Source organism: Vicia villosa, unplaced genomic scaffold (genome assembly GCF_029867415.1).
Source record: "Vicia villosa cultivar HV-30 ecotype Madison, WI unplaced genomic scaffold, Vvil1.0 ctg.000137F_1_1_3, whole genome shotgun sequence".
NCBI classification, from domain to species: Eukaryota; Viridiplantae; Streptophyta; class Magnoliopsida; order Fabales; family Fabaceae; genus Vicia; species Vicia villosa.
Window position 1 is genome coordinate 557,211 of NW_026705031.1, and position 23,714 is coordinate 580,924.

Sequence of the window (23,714 nt, forward strand, 5' to 3'; positions counted from 1 at the left end):
CATGCTCTAGAAGATCCAGACTGGATAATTGCTATGCAAGAAGAACTGAATCAGTTTACAAGGAATGATGCTTGGGATCTTGTTCCTAGACCAGATGGATTCAATATATTTGGTACAAAATGGGTCTTCAGAAACAAGCTCAGAATGAGAAGATGAGAAGTTCTTATGTATGAGTATCTTCTGGTATGAAATTTTTTTTAAAGTTCTGATAGAAATCAATTAGAAATTGTGATTCAGTTATTACTAACGTTTCATTGTCTAAGTTGATTCAGAATCTCTATAAAAGCAAAACAGCTGTAACTGGCTATCCAGATGGTAAACACGTGTTCACTATTCCTGGACAAGCGTGCGTGCAGTTGAGGGGACGTCGACTTAGGTAACTGTGCAAATCACGTCTTTTGTCTTTATTATCTCTCCTCACGTCACGTAACACTAAATGCTTTTCATCATTTACTCTCTTTCAGTTTTCTATTTATATTCTTCAAACGTTTCTTTTCCCTCTCATATTTCTCTCACTTTGCATTCAGTTTTCCTTTTCGTTCTCTCTCTTTGCTTTCATATCATAAACCCTAGCAGTTTCCAATATCTACAAATTCATCATGAATCCATCGTCAAGCTCTGGAAATCAAGATAATGATCGGAAACAAAAGAGAAAGGCAACTGCTGAACCAGAAACCAAACCAAAAAGAGTAAGGATCTCCTATGACCCTCTCAAAGTATATCAACCCTTTGACGGTTCCCCTCAATCACCTCCCTCTTCAAAGACCTCCACCACCTCTTCCTCCTCATTCATCCTCTCGGAACCACCTTCTTCACCATCTGATATCTCCTCTCCTTCAACCCTTCCATCAGATATTCCTTCATCTCTCTCACACCCTTTTCCCACCAGAACACCTAATCCCTATAGTGTTGTTCTTCCCGACTCCAGGTTCACTGTCAACCCTCCAACCCCTACCACTCAAACATATCTGGAGCTTTTACATGCTGATGTAAATGGCTGGTTGGAGATTCTGGGTGCTGCTCACCTTAATCATCTGGATGAGTATGCCACAAACAACCTTTGGAATACCTTTCATCAGGATTTTCTGGCTAAGGCTACAGACACTCAGAGAAGGATTATGTCTGAAGCTCCTGGTGTTCGTGGTTTTCGGTTGGAAGTTGGTGAAAGCAGCCATCTCATCAGGAACAGAAGTGTTCTTGAAGGGAAGATACCAGCAGATGAGTTGGAAGAAGAAAATCTCTGCAGAGACATCGTGGTGTGGAGACCATGGTTTCCTGTGCTGACTGGAGATTTTCAGTGGCTGTTCAACTGGTTCAGAATGAACCCTTCTGAAAAAGCACCTCACATGGTCTTTCCAGTAGTGGTTTATCGTGCTGAAGTTGCTGGTCCTACTCCTCCAACAAACCTAGCAGCTATTCTTCAAGCGTTGGAAGCTGGAACTTCTGAGCTGCCTGAACCAGAATATGCTAAGGCGACTTCTGAGTCAGACTCAGATGAGGAAATGGAAGATGCACAAGCTAAAGATCTTCCAGAAGATCACCCTGCTGAGATTGCTGTCCCTTTTGGCAGAAATTCTGGTGCCTCCTCTTCTGGTGAAACCTCAGCTCTGATGGAGAACTTGGAAACTCTTCATCAGAATCAAGCTATGCTGGCCTCTCGTTTGGACGCGCAAGAAGCAGCCAATGCTGAGTTTCGCTCCTTCATGACAAGGCAAGCTACAAGCACTGACGGGATTCATGATGTTCTGGCGCGGATTTTGCGTAGGCTAGGATCTTAGTCTTTTGGTCTTTGTAGTTTCCTCTCCTTGTTGCATCTGTTTTCCTGCATTCCTTTCTTGTAATCTTTTTGTTTTGATTATCAATGAAAAGTTTCTTTGCTTTTACATTCCAGTGTTTTTATTTGTCGTTTTATGCATCTGAATCTTTTGAAATATTCTTTTTGATGTTATGACAAAAAGGGGGAGAAGATAAATGATAAATGATTTGATTAATCTATCAGTTGCTGGGTAAAGCTCCCACATACTAACTAACAAGAACTGCAAGTTCTATATGGTTTAAGTGTTTTGCAGGTATAAAGAAGTGAAGAGAATCTTCAAAGCAAACACAGAAGCAAAACCATGGAAACTGAAGCAAGCTGAGTGCTGTCAAGCTTCAGAGATCAGAAGCAAGAAAGAAGAATGAATCAGAAGCACTGATAATAGAATTTGATCCATATTTGTCTATTTGTTTTGACAAAATTCTATTTGCTCTGATACATTATTTTAGCCTATATGGCTCTGATACATATAATGTGTTCAAACATATATTCTATGTTCTAACTCGTTCATGCTGACTTTTGTCGTTTAGTTTTTGTTCTGTAACATTTCAGGATGTAGAGATGCTCTGATGATGCTCTGGTACATTCAACAATGTTCTGATACAAATCTAGCATGAAGTAATGTTGGTAGAAATTCAAAGCTCTGAAGCTATCCGAGGGAAGCAGAAATCAGAAGCTGCGAATGTTCTAAAGATCCAGAAAACTCAAGTTCTGAAGCTGTCCTAGATGGAAGCAGAAATCAGAAGCTGTGAATGTTCTGAAGATCAAAGAAATTCAAGTTCTGAAGCTGTCCTGAATGGAAGCAGAAATCAGAAGCTGTGAATGTTCAGAAGATCAAAGAAATTCAAGTTCTGAAGCTGTCCTAGATGGAAGCAGGAATCAGAAGCTGTGAGTGGTCTAGGGATCTAAAGAAATTCTAGTTCTGAAGCTGTCCTATGGAAGCAGAAGTCAGAAGCTATGAATTCTCTAAAGACAGAAGCTTATATGATCGTCTCTACCGAAATAATCAGGGAAGTCTTTTATTAAAGTTCTTCGAGTATTTATTTCAGGGGGAGATTATTTATCTCAGGGGGAGATTGTTAATCTCAGGGGGAGACATATTCATATGCTTATGCTATAGCTGTGTAATTTGTCTTTTGCCGTCTATTCTTTCTGATCGCAAATTCATATCATTTATATATGTTTTTGTCATCATCAAAAAGGGGGAGATTGTTAGAACAAGATTTGTTCTGATCAATTATCTTAGTTTTGATGATAACAATAATATGAATTTTGCTTAAGATAATATGGTACTCTAATCCAATGCAATTTCCCTTTCAGGAAATATATAAAGAGTACGCATAATTCAGCGCTCAGAAGCTTTGTCTCAAAGGGTTCAGCATGCAACATCAGAACATGGTCTGGCAAGACATCAGAAGATGGTCGAAGCAGAATCAGAACATGGTTCTATGGAAGCATCAGAAGAACAAGAGAACAGAAGCACTGAAGTTCTGATGGTATCACGCTCAGAAGCACTTCAAGGTCAGAAGATCAGAAGATGCTTTGCACCAAGCTGTTTGACTCTGATGATATTCAAACGTTGTATTCACAAACATCAGATCAGAAGAAAGTACAAGTGGCAAGCTACGCTGACTGACAAAAGGAACGTTAAAAGCTACTAAAGGCTACGTCAGTAGACACAGCGTGAACAAGGCTCGAGGTAGTTGACAAAAGCGTATAACATTAAATGCGATGCTGTACGGAACACGCAAAGCATTAAATGCATTCAACAGTCATCTTCTCCAACGCCTATAAATATGAAGTTCTGATGAGAAGCAAGGTTAACAATTCTGAACAAAACAACGCTTATTCAACTTGCTGAAACTCTGTTCAAATCTAAACTCAGAATCTTCATCTTCATCAAAGCTCACTACATTGCTGTTGTAATATATTAGTGAGATTAAGCTTAAACGATTAAGAGAAATATCACAGTTGTGATTATCGCTTTTAAGAAGCAATTGTAAACTCTTAGATTGATTACATTAAGTTGTAAGGAACTAGAGTGATCGTGTGGATCAGAATACTCTAGGAAGTCTTAGAAGTGAACTAAGCAGGTTGTAACTAGAGTGATCGTGTGGATCAGTATACTCTAGAAAAGTCTTAGAGGGTATCTAAGCAGTTGTTCCTGGAGTGATCAGTGTGTGATCAGTAGACTCTGGAAGACTTAGTTGCTGACTAAGTGGAGAACCATTGTAATCCGTGCGATTAGTGGATTAAATCCTCAGTTGAGGTAAATCATCTCTGCGGGGGTGGACTGGAGTAGTTTAGTTAACAACGAACCAGGATAAAAATAACTGTGCAATTTATTTTTATCTGTCAAGTTTTTAAAGCTACACTTATTCAAACCCCCCCTTTCTAAGTGTTTTTCTATCCTTCAAATTCATCCCACCACGGGCGCATTCTCCTTCCAAATTTCGCGTGAAGGGTCTAGCGTGCCGTCCTCCCAAGTGAAACGGGGAGGTAAAAAAAACGACACCACACAAACCTTCAAGACAATTCCAACAAAACCTAATATTTCAGTCCATCCTGAACCCTCAATCAATTCAGGTAACTACCCTTGTCCTTTTTCTTCTTCTAACATTTATTAACTAACGGCAACTAATTTGTAACCAACCTCTAACCATACTAATAGCATATAACTGAATTATAACCACCTGTAACAAACCTCATAACAGAAAAAAAAAACTCATAACCAACTTTAACAGAATATAACAGAAACAACAGAGAAAAACATAAATAAAAACCTATCCAACTATCAATAACCAACCATAACATATTTCTCACCTCTAACTAACTCCTAACCACCTAACACTAACAGAATCCAAAAACCTAAGTAACTAACTTTTTCCAATCTCTAACTACCTTCAAAATAACAGAAATCAGAAGAGAAAACTCACCTTTTAGCGAATTGACTCTTCCCTTCACTGCTATAAATCCGAAACCCCACCTTCATTCAAGCCTCCTCCACCATTTTTGCTCTTCACCACTCTGCCTCCAGAAGCATTCTTCAACCATTAACCTTCTTCAACCATTCTTCACTCACCACTTTCACACATCTTCATCATCTCCACCATTTGTTCAGTTCTTCACCATTGCTCACACATACTCAACCACCTCACACTCCATTCTCCCTGTTCTTCAGTCTCTCTGCAATCTCACCATCTTCATGACTTCATCTCCATCAACTTTCTGAACCTTCAATCACAACTCTCTGCTATCTTCGCCTTCACATCTCCAAATGCAGCAACAACATAAACGCCGCATCCCAAGAACACGAGCCATACAAAGATATCAAAACAGGAAGAGAAAGAGAAGACGATAGAAGAAGAAACAATATAAGAAGCCGAGGAATTCGTAACATTACCTGAAGCTCACGGGAAGAAATAGTCACAAAAGATATCTTTAGCAGGTAAGCCTCGCGCCTTCCATCATTCATCTTAACGCCTTTGATTGATGTTGTATAGTAGATTGTTCTCCTCTGATTACTTCCCCCAAGCTTCTGCTTCCGTTTCCCCCATATTTTTCGTTTAATTTGATTTCTGAAGGACATTAGGGTTTTGGATTCGTTTTAGGCTCAGAGAGGTTTTCTTAGAAATGGAAGAAGAGAGATTTAGGTGGTAGAGATGGCCGTTAGGGTGGTCGAACGAGGTTCACGGTGGCGTTTTAAGTTGAGAGTGAGGATGAGAGGACGAAGGAGAAGAGGGATCGACACAACACCGATAACCCTAATTTTCCCCTTTCTCCTATTTTATTTCTTTTTTTAATAATTTCGTTTTTATTTGATACATAATATCAGTGTTTTAAAAACCGGACCGGTCATCGAACCGGTGAGGGTACTGGGTTACTGGTTTATCGGTCGAACCACTGGGTCATTGGTCGAACCGCACGACCAAACCGGATTAAACCGGATAACTCGGTTGAATAGACCTGTCATTATATAGGTATAAAATCGGTCGAACCGGATGATTCAGTCTCTAAAAAAATATAACTAGCTTTTAAATTTTTAAAAAATATCATATCATAAATTCACAATTTCATAACTTAAATTCAAATTTTAAACAAAGGTATCACACATAACAAAATAGTAAAAAATTTCAAAGTCTAATTGCAAACAAAGTCTAATTATAACATAATCTAATTGAATAGTTTATAACAAAATAACTCTAATGTGTACCAAATTTAATTCAAAATAGGATCCTCCTAAAAAGAAAATCAACTAAAATTCAATATGTTTATGCTATTTAAGAAAATTTATTAGCAAAGATAATAAATAGACAATAAAGTTTTTAATTTGTCACTAACAAAAAAAAACTATGTGAGAATGTTATTTAAGTAATACACTACTAAATATATTAAAAAAAAAGTTTAAAAGAAATGTTAAAAAAAAAGTTAAAAATTTTTTTTTGAAAGAAAGTTTAAAAAAAAAGCAATTAAACCGCCGGTTTTTCCGGTTTTCCCGGTTTTCACCGGTTCCCACCGGTTGGATGGCATACCCGATCTGACTATTGAACTAGACCGGTTACCTGGCCGGTTCCCGGTTCGACCGGTCCGACCGGCCGGTCCGGTTTTTAAAACCCTGCATAATATAAAAAATAATGAAAAATCATGATGAATCTGGATCAAATAAAGAACTATCTTGAGCCAAAGCGAATTTCTTTCTCACCCCCTCTGGGCCCATGTTCCGTTGCACACAAAGAAAAAGCCTGGTAAATCTGTAACAAAAAAAGACTTATGGGCCAACTATTGGGCCCTGCGTACAGATTTGCTATTCACAATTCTATTTTCAATTTACACCCCCTGGCCCATGGAAATGCTCATAAAAAATATTAGTTTTATTAGGCTAATCATTTATTTTCTTTTTGCTTAATTAGAATTTTTTTTGACCTATAAAAATACTCACAAAATAAATAGTCTTTTAATCCATTTCATGTTATATCTTGACTTGTTTCGTTTCATGTTTTTTTTTTTTACCAATTTTGCACCATATTATGTATAATTTTTGTGCTATATTTCAAGTCATTTTAATTCAAGTTTTGTACTAATATTGTATCACATTTACCTATAATTTTGATCTCATTTGTACATGCTCTTTAACCTTAGGACCTATAATCTCCATAACATTAGGCTTAGTCTTCTTTCCCTTAAAATCCTATAGTTTTAGGTAGAATCAAAGCATAACACTCTAGAACTTAGAAATCTCTTTTAATTCATATTATATTAGGTTTCTTTCCTTTTTCTTTTCAACATTAAGACATTTAATAAATGAAGAGGCGGATCACAATTTACTAATAGTGGGAGAGAAATGAGTGGGATTTATTCCCTAATCTGTTTCTCAATCACTTAGTGGGAGAGAAATGAGTGGAATTCATTCCCTAATCTATTTCTCAATCACTATACAGTGGGAGAGAAATGAATGGGATTCATCCCCTAATCTGTTTCTCTACCATTATACATTTTTATGTGATTCAACTCGCAGACTAATTCTGTAACGTCCGGAAAAATAATTATTTTCTTAATTTAGTCATTTGTGATGTTTATTGAAATTTTCGCGTTTTGGGACGATTTAGTCGGTATTAGTTCGGGATAGCGGATCGATATTTAATCGAAAATTTTAATATTTTTAGTATTAGAAATATTAATGAGTTAATATTTAGCGTTTTGAGAATTTTCCAAGTAACTAAGATTTGACCGGAAATATGAGACATTGATTTTAGCAGTATTTATTTTATTATTTATTTAATTAATTTGGTGTGTTAATTATTTATTTAATTAATTGGTGTGTTAATTGATATATATATTAATTAACTTGGTGTATATATTTATGTCTATTTAATTATTGGTGTTATTTAATTTATTAACTAAAATAGAAATAGTAAATAGTATATATTTTATTGGGCTTATTTAGAGATGTTCAGAGTAAATAGGGGGTGTCATAATTAGGCCCAAAGTGTATAGTAGGTAAGGGATAAAGAGTGAGGTATCAATTTCCATTCATTTCACTGTTTGTTCTGTCACGAGAGAAAGAGAGGCAGAGGAGAAAAGAAGAGAAGAGAAAAAGAGAAAAAGGGGAAGAACAACAAGGGGAGTTAAGGTTTGGAGGAGACATTGAAGAGGTAAGGGGGAGAAACCCTATTATTATGGATTAGTATAATTGGGTCAATGGGTAGAAACATGTTTAGGTATAAATCCCTAATTTTTATAGTTTGAAATTGTTAGGTTTTGATGAGAAATCTTTGATTTGTGATGATTAATTGTGTCTGAAATTGATATATGGGTGTTATATATAATGGCAATTGTTATATGGGTGTTATTTATTTTTTTTGAAAAGTTATCATGTGCAAGACCACCCAACATAGAGTGGAGGAATGTAGTATTAATAAAAATTCAAATGATTCTTGAACAACATATGAATTGTAGTGTCCTTTGGATTGTTAAGAAATACAATGGAAAAGTATTTTTAATCACTGTAGCGAGAGTGCTATTGGCATGACTGTAGCATTTTTTTATTGAAAACAAGTTAAAAAAAAAAGGTAATGCAAACATTTCCATTTGACCGAATAGCAGAATTAAACGGTATAGTTAGTTGTCCGGAATTTGATGAAAATTTACGTGGCAGCTAAGTTTAATTAATAGATTAACGTGGTAGTATTTTTTTATTGAAATTGTGTTATTTACGAACCGACCGAAATAGTGTGGATTTGAATATCTTTTATATTAAATATTATTTATAGAATAGAAAATGAAATTGTAAATTAGAACTATATAGTGTAATTATTAATTAGTTGATTTACTTAATAGTTAAATTAATTTCAATAAGTATAACTGATTGAAATATAATAGATATTGAATTGATTATTTGTTTGTCGGTAACTTATGGTATTTTAGAAAGTTTGACCGTAATTGTATTTTTGGTCAATACTAATGAATTGATACTTGGTTTGGAAGTATATTATTATATATTGTTGGCAATATGAATTAACATGAGATAGTATCACTACAAGAAAATTACTGAATTGCGACGGTTCATTTTAGAGGGTTACGATGGTTAGAACCGTCATAATTTGCAAGTCACGACGGTTGTTGTTCTGTCCTAAGAACGTGCGTCGTGAGGCTGTATTGCGACGGTTGGAGAACTGACGTAAAATGTTTATTGCAACAGTTACCAACCGTTGTGAAATTTCGTTTGTTTTTTGTTTTTAATGTTGATTGTGAAGGTTTCAAATTGTCGTGTGTGTGACATCGTGACTGTTCAAACCGTCGTAAATTTGATATAAATTTTTTAAATATAATTTGTTTGGTAACGGTTTAAAGCGCTATTTGTTATTAAATTTTTACTTTTAACAACCGTTTAAACCATTATTAATTTTAATCTATAGTGTTTTTTAAATATTTTTATTTTAATTATAATCTACTAAAATATTTATAAATTAAGTATTATTTTTTTATATTATTTTTTTCTTTAAATTATTTCTATTTATGTTATTATTATTTTTTATTTGATTTTCTATCACTTTTAAACGTAATAAAATTAATTCCAATACAAAAACATGTAATATCAAATAAACATCATGATATCAAAAAAATGTGAATTCCATAATCATGTCATGTAATACAAAAAATCGAAAAAACAAATCAAATCCTAATCTTATAATAACAAGATTCATAGTGCCAAAAATACATAGGAAAGTTCATAATCTAATTAATTCATAGCAACGTCTAATTTGTCCTTCCTGATGATCTATTTTCTGCAATTCGGTAGCTAGACTCAGAAGAACGTCTACCATCAGCCGGTGATTCCAATCCTTAAAAGAAAAAAAGCATTAAAATAATACTATTTAAAATAATACTCATGAGCTTTAATTTTAAATGCATCAAAATAATATACCTGTCTTCCACTAAAATTTTGCATTTGCCTTAAGCTTTCAATTTCCTCTGTCATAGCATTGTCCCTTTGCTTTAAGAATGCGACTGCATCCATCAACCCATCAATTTTTGAATTCTTTTCTTTAAGTGCATTAATTTCTTCTTGCATTTCCTTTATTTTTTCATTTTCCTCCAAAGAAGATGCTGATCTCGTAGATCTATTAATTTGAGATGGCTTAACTCCAAGTCCCATACTACGAACATATCCTGGATGTTCTTTTCCAAATACTTTCTGAGATGCCTCATTTTCAGACACTGACTCCTTAACTGCAGTTTGTAATTTTTCCTGCACATAAAGTTATTTAGAAATAAAGGGAAATATTTTCTTAAGGGAAACACAACCTCTCACTAGTTCTACAAATTCATTCAAATTATTTTATTAAGGGAAATATTATCTTTTATTAATTACTATTACTATCTCAAAAACTAACAAAACTACGATAACAATATAAGTAAATTGTAAGATTTTAAGCTCCGACACCAACATATAATTGACATTTCCCCTTCAGCAGCCATATACACAAAATGCATCCTTCAATTGTAGTAAAATAGTTTCTAATCCAAAGTTGTAGTAAAATGCATCGTTCAGCAGCCATATAAATTGAAATTTAAATAAAAAACTGAAGTTAGCCAAGTCATGTGCAGAACCTCGCATGCATAGAATTTAAGCATAGAAGTAAAAGTTGAATAACTTTCTTTTTAAAACGTTGACAGGCAATGGAATCAAAGCACAACTTACTCTCTAACACTTAAGTTTTCTATTCTAAAAACAGGTTGTGTACAATTCAAACATTTTTAGACATTTCTGTTACAATTATTCTAAAAAAATGTTGTGTACAAAAGCATTGCTGACAGGTTCAGTTTTCAGACAGGTTCTCCCCACCTCTAAGAGATGCCAAAAGGTTTGTTTTTTCTCAAACCTTAAGGAGACTAACAAATATTTCAAAAAAAATATTAACTTGTACTTACATTATTGTGGTATGCATCTTCATTGACAAAATACCCGTCAGATTTTTTATGTGAAACTGCATACATTTCTCCTCTGCTATATGATCGCCCATCTCTCACTTCCTATAAATAAGAACAAATATTAATTATTTGTACTATCAAACATGAAGGATAGAAAAACACTTAGAAAGGGGAGGTTTGAATAAGTGTAGTCTAAAAACTTGAAAGATAAAAACAAATTGCACAGTTATTTTTATCCTGGTTCGTTGTTAACTAAACTACTCCAGTCCACCCCCACGGAGTGATTTACCTCACCTGAGGATTTAATCCACTAATCTCAACAGATTACAATGGTTTTCCACTTAGCCCACGACTAAGTCTTCTAGAGTATCCTGATCACAACCTGATCACTCTAGGAACAAATGCTTAGACACGAGCTAAGACTTCCTAGAGTATCCTGATCAACACTTGATCACTCTAGTTACTTACAAATTAATGTAATCAAATCTAAGAGTATTACAAATGCTTCTGAAAAGCTATAATCACAACAGTGATATTTCTCTTAACGTTTAAGCTTAACCTCACTAATATATTACAACAGCAGTGTAGTGAGCTTTGATGAAGATGAAGTTTCTGAGCTTTGAGTTTGAACAGCGTTTCAGCAAGTTAATTATTAGCAAATCGTCAGAATTGTTAACCTTGCTTCTCATCAGAACTTCGTATTTATAAGCACTTAAGAAGATGACCGTTGGGAGCATTTAATGCTTTGCGTGTTCCGTACAGCATTGCATTTAATGTTTCACGCTTTTGTCAACTACCTCGAGCCTTGTTCACGCTGTGTCTACTGACATTGCCTTTAATAGCTTCCAACGTTCCTTTTGTCAGTCAGCGTAGCCTGCCACCTGTACTTTCTTCTGATCTGATGTTTGTGTATACAACGTTTGAATATCATCAGAGTCAAACAGCTTGGTGCATAGCATCTTCTTGTCTTCTGACCTTGAAGTGCTTCTGAGCGTGATACCATGAGAACTTCAGTGCTTCTGAACTCAAGTTCTTCTGATGCTTCCATAGACCCATGTTCTGATTCTGCCTTGACCATCTTCTGATGTCTTGCCAGACCATGTTCTGATGTTGCATGCTGAACCTTCTGAGTCAAAGCTTTTGAGCGCTGATTTGTGCATACTCTCTATATATTTCCTGAAAAGGAAATTGCAATGTATTAGAGTACCACATTATCTCACACAAAATTCATATCCTTGTTATCATCAAAACTAAGAATATTGATCAGAACAAATCTTGTTCTAACAATCTCCCCCTTTTTGATGATGACAAAAACATATATAAATGATATGAATTTGCGATCAGAAATAGCAGACAGCTAAAGACAATTACACAGCTATAACATAAGCATGTGAATATGTCTCCCCCTGAGATTAACAATCTCCCCCTGAGATGAATAATCTCCCCCTGAAATTTATACTAGAAGAATTTTAATAATAAAAGACTTCCCTGAGTATTTCAGTAGAGACGTTCACAGTGCTTGATCTACAGAACATTCATGACTTCTGATTTCTGCTTCCATAGGACAGCTTCAGAACATTGAATTTCTTTAATCTTTAGAACATTCACAGCTTCTGATTTCTGTTTCCATAGGACAGCTTCAGAACATTGAATTTCTTTAATCTTCAGAACATTCACAGCTTCTAATTCTTGCTTCCATTGGGACAGCTTCAGAGTTTGAATTTCTTCTTACATTACTTCATGCTAGATTGTATCAGAACATTGTTGAATGTACCAGAGCATCATCAGAGCATCTCTACATCCTGAAATGTTACAGAACAAAACTAAACGACAAAAGTCAGCATGAATGAGTCAGAACATAGAATATGTTTCAGAACACATAATATGTATCAGAGCCATATGGTATGTGTCAGAACAAATAGACAAAATGTTTCAGAGCATATTCTATCATTGGAATATCTGAACATTCTTCCTTCTTGCTTCTGATTCTGAAGCTTCATAGCACTCAGCTTGCTTCAAGAATCCAAGAACTTGATTCATCTTGTTGCTTCTTATGTTGATCTTCAGTTCCTGCAACAACACAACTTAAAGCATATAGAACTTTGCAAGTTCTGTTAGCAAAGCAACTGATTAAATCAAATCATTTATCACATATTTCTCCCCCTTTTTGTCATAACATCAAAAAGAATATAAAAGATTCAGATGTAGAAAACGACAAAGGAAAGAAACAAAAATAAACTTTTCATTGATTAAGCAAACAGAATTACAAAAGGTGAATGCAGAAAAGCAGATGCAACAAGGAAAGAAAACTACAAAGACTAAAAGACTAAGACCCTAGCCTAGACAAAATCTTAGCTAACATATTATGAATCCCTGCGGCCTTCTCAATTTGTTCAGCCATGAAAGCTTGAAACTCTGTATGCCTGTCCAGACTAGAACCTCCACTGTAAGAGAATGCATGAATTCAAGGAGGAAGTGAGAGACAGTTCACGGGAAGAGAGCTAACGTCTCAAACGGGGCTTTCCCTTAACATAGAAGTTAAGAACATGATGCTTAACTTCATCCAATATTTCAAGAAAGTCTTCTTCCTTTGGATTAATGTTGATAACATCATCAAAGAGGAGATCTGACTTGAGACTTCTTGGAATATTGAGAGATCCGTCTTGAAATCAATGTCAGCAATCCCCGAGATTTGTTTCTCAACCTGGAACCAGACAACCCTTCCAACCGTTCTATTTAAATAGATCGACCACCCTTGAGCCTTCATCTTCGTTTTTGGTTTGAAACCAAAAGCGTCCAAGTTATCAACGTCCACCGGATTCATGAAGAATGCTAGATTGAAGATGAGTAAACTAGGGTTTTTGTGAAATGCATAGAAAAAGGAGAGAGAGAGAGAGAGAGAGAAAGAAACTGAATGCAAGAGAGAGATATAAAAGAGAGAAAGAAACGTTTGAAGAATACAAAAGAAAAGAATTAAAATTAAATGATGGTTAGCATTTAATGTTACGTGACGTGAGGAGAGATAATAATGACAAAAGAAGTGATTAGCACAGTTACCTAAGTAGGCGTCCCCTCAACTGCACGCACGCTTGTCCAGAAATAGTGAACACGTGTTTACCATCCGGATAGCCAGTTACAGCTGTTTTAGTTTTAAAGATATTCTGAGTCAACTTAGACAATGAAACGTTAGTAATAACAGAATCACTACTTCTAATTGATTACAATCAGAACATCTTATAAAAGACTAATCCAATCTTATTTCAGAAGATACTCATACATAAGATATTCTCATCTTCTCATTCTGGGCATAAATCCATACTGATATTCTTCAGAATGAACTTAAACCTATCTTCAGCAAGGGGTTTTGTAAAGATATCAACCCACTGATGGTCTGTATCCACAAAGTTTAAAGATATAACACCCTTCTGAACATAGTCCCTTATGAAATGATGTTTAATCTTAATAGGTTTAGCTTTTGAATGTAAAATAGGATTCTTAGATAAACATATAGCAGAAGTATTATCACAGAAAATAGGAATGTTACTCTCATATATCTGATAATCTTCTAGCTGACTTCTCATCCAGAGCATTTGTGTGCTACAACCAGCAGCAGCAACATATTCTGCTTCTGTAGTTGAGAGAGCAATTGTAGCTTGCTTCTTGCTGTACCATGAGATCAGATGACTGCCAAGGAATTGACAACTTCCAGAAGTACTCTTTCTTTCTATTCTATCTTCAGCATAGTCAGCATCACAGAATCCTACTAAGTTGTAATCTTTGGATCTTCTGTACACTAAACCAACATTAGTAGTACCTTTCAGATACCTCAGAATTCTCTTAACTGCAGTTAAATGAGATTCTCTCGGATCTGATTGGAATCTAGCACACAAACAAACACTGAAGAGAATGTCAGGTCTAGAAGCAGTTAGGTATAGAAGAGATCCAATCATACCTCTGTACAACTTTTGATCTACCTTCTTACTTACCTCATCCTTACCTAGGACACATGTTGGATACATAGGAGTTTTGGCTTCTTTGCTTTCAGAAAGATTAAACTTCTTCAAAAAATCTTTCACATATTTCGTTTGATGAACATAAGTTCCATCAGAAGTTTGGTTGATTTGAATTCCAAGGAAATACTTGAGTTCTCCCATCATGCTCATTTCAAATTCAGCCTGCATAGACTCAGCAAACTCCTTTCCAAGTGTAGCATTAGATGTTCCAAAGATGATATCATCAACATATATTTGACATATTAAAATATCCTTTTTAAAGGTTTTACAAAAGAGAGTAGTGTCCACTTTTCCTCTAGTGAAACCATTTTCCCGAAGGAAGGAACTTAAACGTTCATACCAAGCTCTCGGAGCTTGCTTCAATTCGTATAATGATTTCTTTAATTTAAAAACATGATTCGGAGACTTGGAGTCTTTAAAACCAGGAGGTTGATGGACATAAACTTCTTCATCTATATAACCATTTAAGAAGGCACTCTTAACATCCATCTGATAAAGAGTGATGTTGTGTTGAGTGGCAAAAGAAATTAATAGACGAATAGATTCTAACCTGGCCACTGGTGCAAAGGTTTCTGTGTATTCAATCCCTTCTTGCTGACTATAACCTTGAGCAACCAGTCTGGCTTTGTTTCTTACCACTTCTCCCTTCTCGCTTAGCTTGTTTCTGAACACCCACTTAGTGCCGATGATGTTAAATCCTTTTGGTCTAGGAACCAAGTCCCATACGTCATTCCTTGTAAACTGATTTAGTTCTTCTTGCATGGCAATTATCCAGTCAGGATCTTCTAGAGCTTGGTCAACAGAAGTTGGCTCGATCAAAGAAACAAGACCTAATTTACATTCTGCATTGTTCTTAAGGAAAGCCCTTATTCTGATGGGATCATCTTTCTTCCCAAGGATCACATCTTCTGAATGAGCTGAAGCAAGTCTAGGTAATCTTCTGATTGTTGGCTGTTCAGAAATACTGAGATTCTCTAAAGATGCAGCAACTTGATCTTCTAATCCATTGCTTCTAAGACTATCAGCTTCTGCAGCTTTGCTTCTTGGTTCTACTACTTCTGATATATCAATATCAAGATCTGCAAAATTCTCAAACTGCTTTGGTTTTTCAAGACCAAGCTTATCATCAAACCTGATATTGATTGATTCTTCTACAATCAATGTTTCAGTATTGTATACTCTGTAGCCTTTAGAGCGTTTAGAATATCCAAGAAGGAAACACTTTTGTGCTTTAGAATCAAACTTACCAAGATGATCTTTAGTATTCAGAATAAAACATACACATCCAAAAGGATGGAAATATGAAATGTTGGGCTTTCTGTTCTTCCACAATTCATAAGGAGTCTTATTTATAATAGGTCTTATAGAGATTATATTCTGAATATAACACGCAGTGTTTATTGCTTCTGCCCATAAATGCTTAGCCATATTGGTTTCATTGATCATGGTTCTGGCCATTTCTTGTAGAGTCCTATTCTTTCGCTCTACAACTCCATTTTATTGTGGAGTTCTAGGACAAGAGAAATCATGGGCAATACCATTTTCTTTGAAGAACTCCTCAAAGAATCTGTTCTCAAATTCACCACCATGATCACTTCTGACCTTTATGATTTTACATTCTTTCTCAGATTAGATCTGAGTGCAGAATTCAAAGAACACTGAATGAGGCTCATCCTTGTGTTTTAAGAACTTTACCCATGTCCAGCGGCTATAATCATCAACGATGACTAATCCATATTTCTTCCCTCTGACAGATGCTGTTTTGACTGGGCCAAACAGATCAATCTGCAAGAGTTCTAACGGCCTTGAGGAAGAGACAACATTCTTAGACTTGAATGCAGGTTTGGAGAACTTGCCCTTCTGACATGCTTCACAAAGAGCATCTGATTTGTATTTCAGATTTGGGAGTCCTCTGACCAGATTTAGTTTGTTAATCTGAGAAATCTTTCTCAAACTAGCATGTCCAAATCTTCTGTGCCAGAACCATTGCTCCTCAGAAACAGACATAAGACAAGTCACCTTCTGCTTCTCAAGATCAGAAAGATCAGTCTTATAAACGTTGTTCTTTCTCTTGCCTTTAAATAGGATTGAGCCATCCTTCTGACTTACAACCTTGCAAGAATTTTGATTGAAGATTATGTCATAACCATTGTCACTTAATTGACTTATGGACAATAAGTTATGCTTTAATCCTTCAACAAGAAGTACATTAGTCATGGAAGGAGAGTTACCCATACTTATGGTTCCAGAGCCAATGATTTTGCCCTTCTGATCTCCTCCAAACTTGACTTCTCCACCTGGTTTAAGCACCAGGTCTTGGAATGTAGACCTTCTTCCCGTCATGTGTCGCGAGCACCCAGAGTCCAGGTACCATGACATTTTGCTTTTTGTCTTCTTTGCCGCCAAGGATATCTGCAACAGAAATTATCTTCTCCTTAGGTACCCACAATTTCTTGGGTCCTTTCTTGTTAGTTCTCCTCAAGTTCTGATTGAACTAGGGTTTAGCAAAATATTTGACAGGAGGAACAACATGATATTCTTTAGGTTTGTCAGCATGATATTTCTTAGGATGTGTCACATGCTTCTTGGTGTGAACAGTGTTAAAATTTTGTGCATGTGAGGTGAGCCTAATATCATGAGCATGGCCGTATTTGAACTGATCATAAAATGGCTTGTATATGATCTTCAGATCAACAGGTTCAAATTTATGTGAAGTATCACCCTCATAGCCAAAACCAAACCTTCTGTTTCCAGAAACACCATATATCATAGAAGCAAGATGACTTCTGCCAATACTTCTAGAGAAGAACTTTCTGAAGCTCAAGTCATATTCTTTCAGAATATGATTCATGCTAGGAATGGATTTTTCTGTTTCAGAAGGAGATCAACTATCTTTGGATATATTTAAAACTTTTTCCTTCAGTTCATAGTTTTCCACTTCCAGCTTCTTAGTTTCAAATTCAAACTGCTTCTTCAGCTTTTTGTATTTGATACTAAGATGAGCCTTGAGTTCCAGAAGTTCTGTTAAACTGGAAACTAACTCTTCTCTAGATAGTTCAAAAAATACCTCTTCAGAATCTGATTCTGATGTAGATTCTGATCCATCATCTTCTGTAGCCATCAGCGCGAAGTTGGCATGTTCTTCTTCAGAGTCTGATCCTGATTCTGATTCAGAATCATCCCATGTTGCCATAAGACCTTTCTTCTTATGAAACTTCTTTTTGGGATTTTCCTTCTGAAGTTTTAGACACTCGTTCTTGTAATGTCCAGGCTCATTGCACTCATAGCAGACAGCCTTCTTCTTGTCAGATCTTCTGTCACCAAAAGATTCTCCACGTTCAAATCTCTTTGAACTTCTGAAGCCTCTGAACTTCCTTTGCTTGCTCTTCCAGAGTTGGTTTACCCTCCTAGAGATCATGGACAGTTCATCTTCTTCTTCAGATTTTGATTCTTCAGGATCTTCTTCTCTAGCCTGAAAAGCGTTAGTGCATTTTTTAACATTAGATTTTAATGCAATAGACTTACCTTTCTTCTGAGGCTCGTTTGCATCCTGCTCTATTTCATGGCTTCTCAAGGCACTGATAAGCTCTTCCAAAGAAACTTCATTCAGATTCTTAGCAATCTTGAATGCAGTCACCATTGGACCCCATCTTCTAGGTAAGCTTCTGATAATCTTCTTTACATGGTCAGCCTTGGTGTAGCCTTTGTCCAGAACTCTTAATCCAACAGTTAGAGTTTGAAATCTTGAAAACATCTTTTCAATGTCTTCATCATCCTCCATCTTGAAGGCTTCATATTTCTGGATTAGAGCAAGAGCTTTAGTCTCCTCGACTTGAGCATTTCCCTCATGGGTCATTTTCAATGACTCATATATATCATAGGCAGTTTCCCTATTAGATATCTTCTCATACTCAGCATGAGAGATAGCATTCAGCAAAACAGTCTTACATTTATGATGGTTCTTGAAATGCTTCTTCTGATCATCATTCATTTCTTGCCTTGTAAGCCTTACGCAACTAGCTTTCACTGGATGTTTGTAACCATCCATCAGAAGATCCCAAAGTTCACCATCTAGACCAAGAAAGTAACTTTCCAGTTTATCTTTCCAGTATTCAAAGTTTTCACCATCAAATACTGGTGGTCTAGTATAACCATTGTTACCATTATATTGCTCAGCAGAGCCAGATGTATATGTGAGTTCTTCACCAGCCATATTTTAATGAAGCGTTTTTCTCTTCCTGAATCTTTTCTAAACACGGTTAAGTGCTTGCACCTTAGAACCGGCGCTCTGATACCAATTGAAGGATAGAAAAACACTTAGAAAGGGGGGGGGTTTGAATAAGTGTAGTCTAAAAACTTGAAAGATAAAAACAAATTGCACAGTTATTTTTATCCTGGTTCGTTGTTAACTAAACTACTCCAGTCCACCCCCACAGAGTGATTTACCTCACCTGAGGATTTAATCCACTAATCTCAACAGATTACAATGGTTTTCCACTTAGCCCACGACTAAGTCTTTTAGAGTATCCTGATCAAAACCTGATCACTCTAGGAACAAATGCTTAGACACAAGCTAAGACTTTCTTAGAGTATCCTGACCACCACGTGATCACTCTAATTACAAATGCTTAGACACAAGCTAAGACTTCCTAGAGTATCCTGATCAACACTTGATCACTCTAGTTACTTACAAATTAATGTAATCAATCTAAGAGTATTACAAATGCTTCTGAAAAGCTATAATCACAACAGTGATATTTCTCTTAACGTTTAAGCTTAACCTCACTAATATATTACAACAGCAATGTAGTGAGCTTTGATGAAGATGAAGTTTCTGAGCTTTGAGTTTGAACAGCGTTTCAGCAAGTTAATTGTTAGCAAATCGTCAACCTTGCTTCTCATCAGAACTTCATATTTATAGGCGTTTGAGAAGATGACCGTTGGGTGCATTTAATGCTTTGCGTGTTCCGTACAGCATTGCATTTAATGTTTCACGCTTTTGTCAACTACCTCGAGCCTTGTTCACGCTGTGTCTACTGACGTTGCCTTTAATGGCTTCCAACGTTCCTTTTGTCAGTCAGCGTAGCCTGCCACCTGTACTTTCTTCTGATCTGATGTTTGTGTATACAACGTTTGAATATCATCAGAGTCAAACAGCTTGGTGCATAGCATCTTCTTGTCTTCTGACCTTGAAGTGCTTCTGAGCGTGATACCATGAGAACTTCAGTGCTTCTGCTTCTGAACTCAAGTTCTTCTGATGCTTCCATAGACCCATTTTCTGATTCTGCCTTGACCATCTTCTGATGTCTTGCCAGACCATGTTCTGATGTTGCATGCTGAACCTTCTGAGTCAAAGCTTCTGAGCGCTGATTTGTGCATACTCTCTATATATTTCCTGAAAAGGAAATTGCAATGTATTAGAGTACCACATTATCTCACACAAAATTCATATCCTTGTTATCATCAAAACTAAGAATATTGATCAGAACAAATCTTGTTCTAACAAAACATACAATCAATAATATATATATATTTAGACATACCAACTCATGTTGCTTCCTTGCAAGCGACTTAGATCCGAGTGTATGCGGAATCTTCAATTTTCCTCTATTTTGGGCATTTTTTGTTGCTATTCTCAACATTGGTAACAAATAAAAACACACGTTATAGATAAGGATAAAATAAAATGCATTAGTTATATTTTAAAAATACAATTATAAACGTCAAATACTAATATTACCTGTGTTTTTTCTTTTCGTCTATATTGAACAAAAAGGGTCTAATCATTTTCCGTAATGCATTTCTTGTTCACCAGTAAAGCGAATCTTGTTCAATCTAAACCTGTGTCTTCGGTCAAGGAAATAACGATGACCCATAAAACACCATTTACGGCTAGCTTTAAGACGGAGAGGTGTAGTTTGAAAGTTACACGACGGGCAAGCAAGTCCTGTGTATGTGTTCCACCCAGAAAGTGAACCCAAACCTGGAAAGTCACTAATTGTCCATATCAAGTTTACATGCAACTTGTACATCTCTTTATTAAAAGAATCGTGTGTATCCACACCATTTGTCCATAGCTCTTTCAGCTCTCTGACTAAGGGTTGTAAGTAGATATCAATATTATTTCCTGGTGCTTCTTTACCGGGAATTATCATTGACATTATAAATGATGTCTGCTTCATGTAAACCCATGGAGGAGTGTTATATGGAATAAGAACAACTGGCCAAATACTATTGTTTGTACTCATCACACCAAAGGGATTAAATCCATCACTAGCCAATGCAAGACGCACATTTCGTGGATCTGATGAAAACTAAGTATGTGTCAAGTCAAATTTCTTCCATGCTTATGAATCTCTAGGATGCCTCAACATTCCATCATTGTTAGTATCTGTCGCATGCCATCTCATATCCTCGGCCATCTTTGATGACAAAAATAATATATGTAATCGAGGCTTTAATGGAAAATAACGAAGAACCTTGGCAGGAATTTTTTTCTTTTTCTTGTTAACAGAGACCTCTTCATTTTTTTCCCATTTTGATGTGTTGCAGTTTTTGCAAGTCTCCCTCTCTTCATCTTCTCCCTAATAAAGCATACAACCGTTTGGACATGCGGGTATCTTTAAATAGTTCAAACCAAGTTTTGTGATTGATTTCTTGGCTTCATAGAACCAACTTGGAGTGTTTGCATATTCAAATGCATCTTTTATTAACTCTAAAATCATTGTCATTGCCTTCTCACTCAATCCACAAACACTTGATATGGTATAACTTAAGCAAAAAAGATAGTCTTGAATATCGTCTACACCCTTCATATAAAGGTTGTTCTCCTTCTCTAGCCAATTCATAGTACTCCTTGGATTCGTTCGTTCTCTGAGTTGCACTTGGCGTCACATAATCTTCTTGGTCAATCACCAAATTTGACGCAGATGGTATTTCATTAGCATGACTCCTATCAACTCCAAATGCATCGTTAATCATGTTCTGAATATAATCGTCAACAATGATAGTATCTTCAACCGTATTTGGAGTAGTACTAGGGGAGATAGTACTAGAGATTAAAAAGGACTCTCCATGATGAATCCACATGGTGTATCCTTGCGGAAATGGTGACCACATTAAGTGGTCGAACATGTCACTCATACTCTTTGATTTTCGAAAACCGCGGCATTTACAAGGACATATTACTACGTCGTTTTCTTTTAAACCTTTATATGCAAAATCAATAAATTCTTGTATCCCCTGCTGATACGCGATTGAAGATTGTGGCTTAGTAATCCACGACTTATCCATTTCTTCAAAAAATAATAAAATAGATATTATATCATATGTTAAGGAACTCTAATACTATTTAATAAAAAATAACTCATCACATATTTGCATAAATGAAAAAAAATGAAATGGAACATAAATAATATTTATTTAAAAACATGAAATAGAACAAAAAAGATATTTATTTAAGAACATGTATATACCATTATAACCAGCAGAAGAAAATCATCACGTTGATATGGAAAGTCATGATAAACTAAGTTCACTCTAATAAGTCACAACAACCTAAGTGGCACAATGTAATCCACTAGTTTTATGAAAATAATACTTTACTCATAAAAATTACAATCATCAATTGGCATTCAAAGTTCAATGTGTATCCGATAGCTGTTATTCACTATATCAGAAATGATAAACTATGTAGCAATATGTTGCTAAGGCTACATATTGAGAAGGCTATCACTAAATTTCTACCCATGGATTAGTGATTAAGGAGGAACATAAGAAAATACAATGGATAAGTCGTGGATTCCCTTATCCAGGGTATCAGCTTTTTAAGTCAAAACCAAATGGATAAGGGTACAAATGGGGATGTTTTAAGTCAAAACCAAAATTACTTTATTGTGGATGTTTTAAGTCAAAACCAAATGGATAAGGGTACAAATGTATTAGAGTTTATGCTACCAAGCTCCATACCCCCTGTAACTATAATTAATTCTCACGGGTAATATGTTCCTACCTATAAAGTAAATTTCCTTGTAATTGCATCAACCTTATGTCATTGGAGGTATGTTGTTATTCACATGCTGGATGCTGTTATATAAGTCTCACACCAGAGCCAGAGACACAACAAAGCAACAGTTCAGGTTCTATTGTGACATTTGACATAGCTAACAAAGTTGGAAGGGTTTTGTACCCTCATCCAGTTCATGTTTGGCCGGTAATTATCACTACTGAAGGGAAGTGTGTTATTTGTTTCATTAAAAGCATTACTTTTAAGTTTTGTAACTAAACTAGCAGGAGCATTACTTTTAAGTTTTGTTACTAAACTAGCAGGAGAATTACTTTTAAGTTTTGTAACGAAATCAAGGTTTAGTGTAAGACCACCAAGTGCCAGAGCCATACAGAATTTTCTCTTTTGTTCAACATGTTTGTCAACATTGAATTCAAAGAATGTGAATTATGTTTACGGTTTATTTATGAAACAAAAGTTAATACTTAATGAGGAGTGCTAGCAACACTCTCTTTTCAACACTCTCTCCAACACTTACTTTCTTATTGGTTGAAACATGTGTGGGTCCCTCACTTTGAAAATGGATCCCACATAAAGTGGTAGGACCCACACATGTTTCAACCAATAAAAAAGTGAGTATTGGAGAGAGTGTTGAAAAGAGAGTGTTGCTAGCATTTCTCAATACTTAATATACTGAACCTTATCTATACTATTATTAGCTCTTAAGCAATATCTAATATGGAAAATAATCATTATAATCACTAAACTCATATTTCTAATCAAATAAGGAAACAAAATATGAAATAAGAGAAAATAAGAAAAGGGAAATGATGGTTAGTACGAATCAAGATTCGCTAACCCAGTACGACGACAAGGTGTATTCCACCTAATTCCTAGTATACAATATTTAAATGTGTGAATATGTTATAATTATGAGTATGTGCATAGT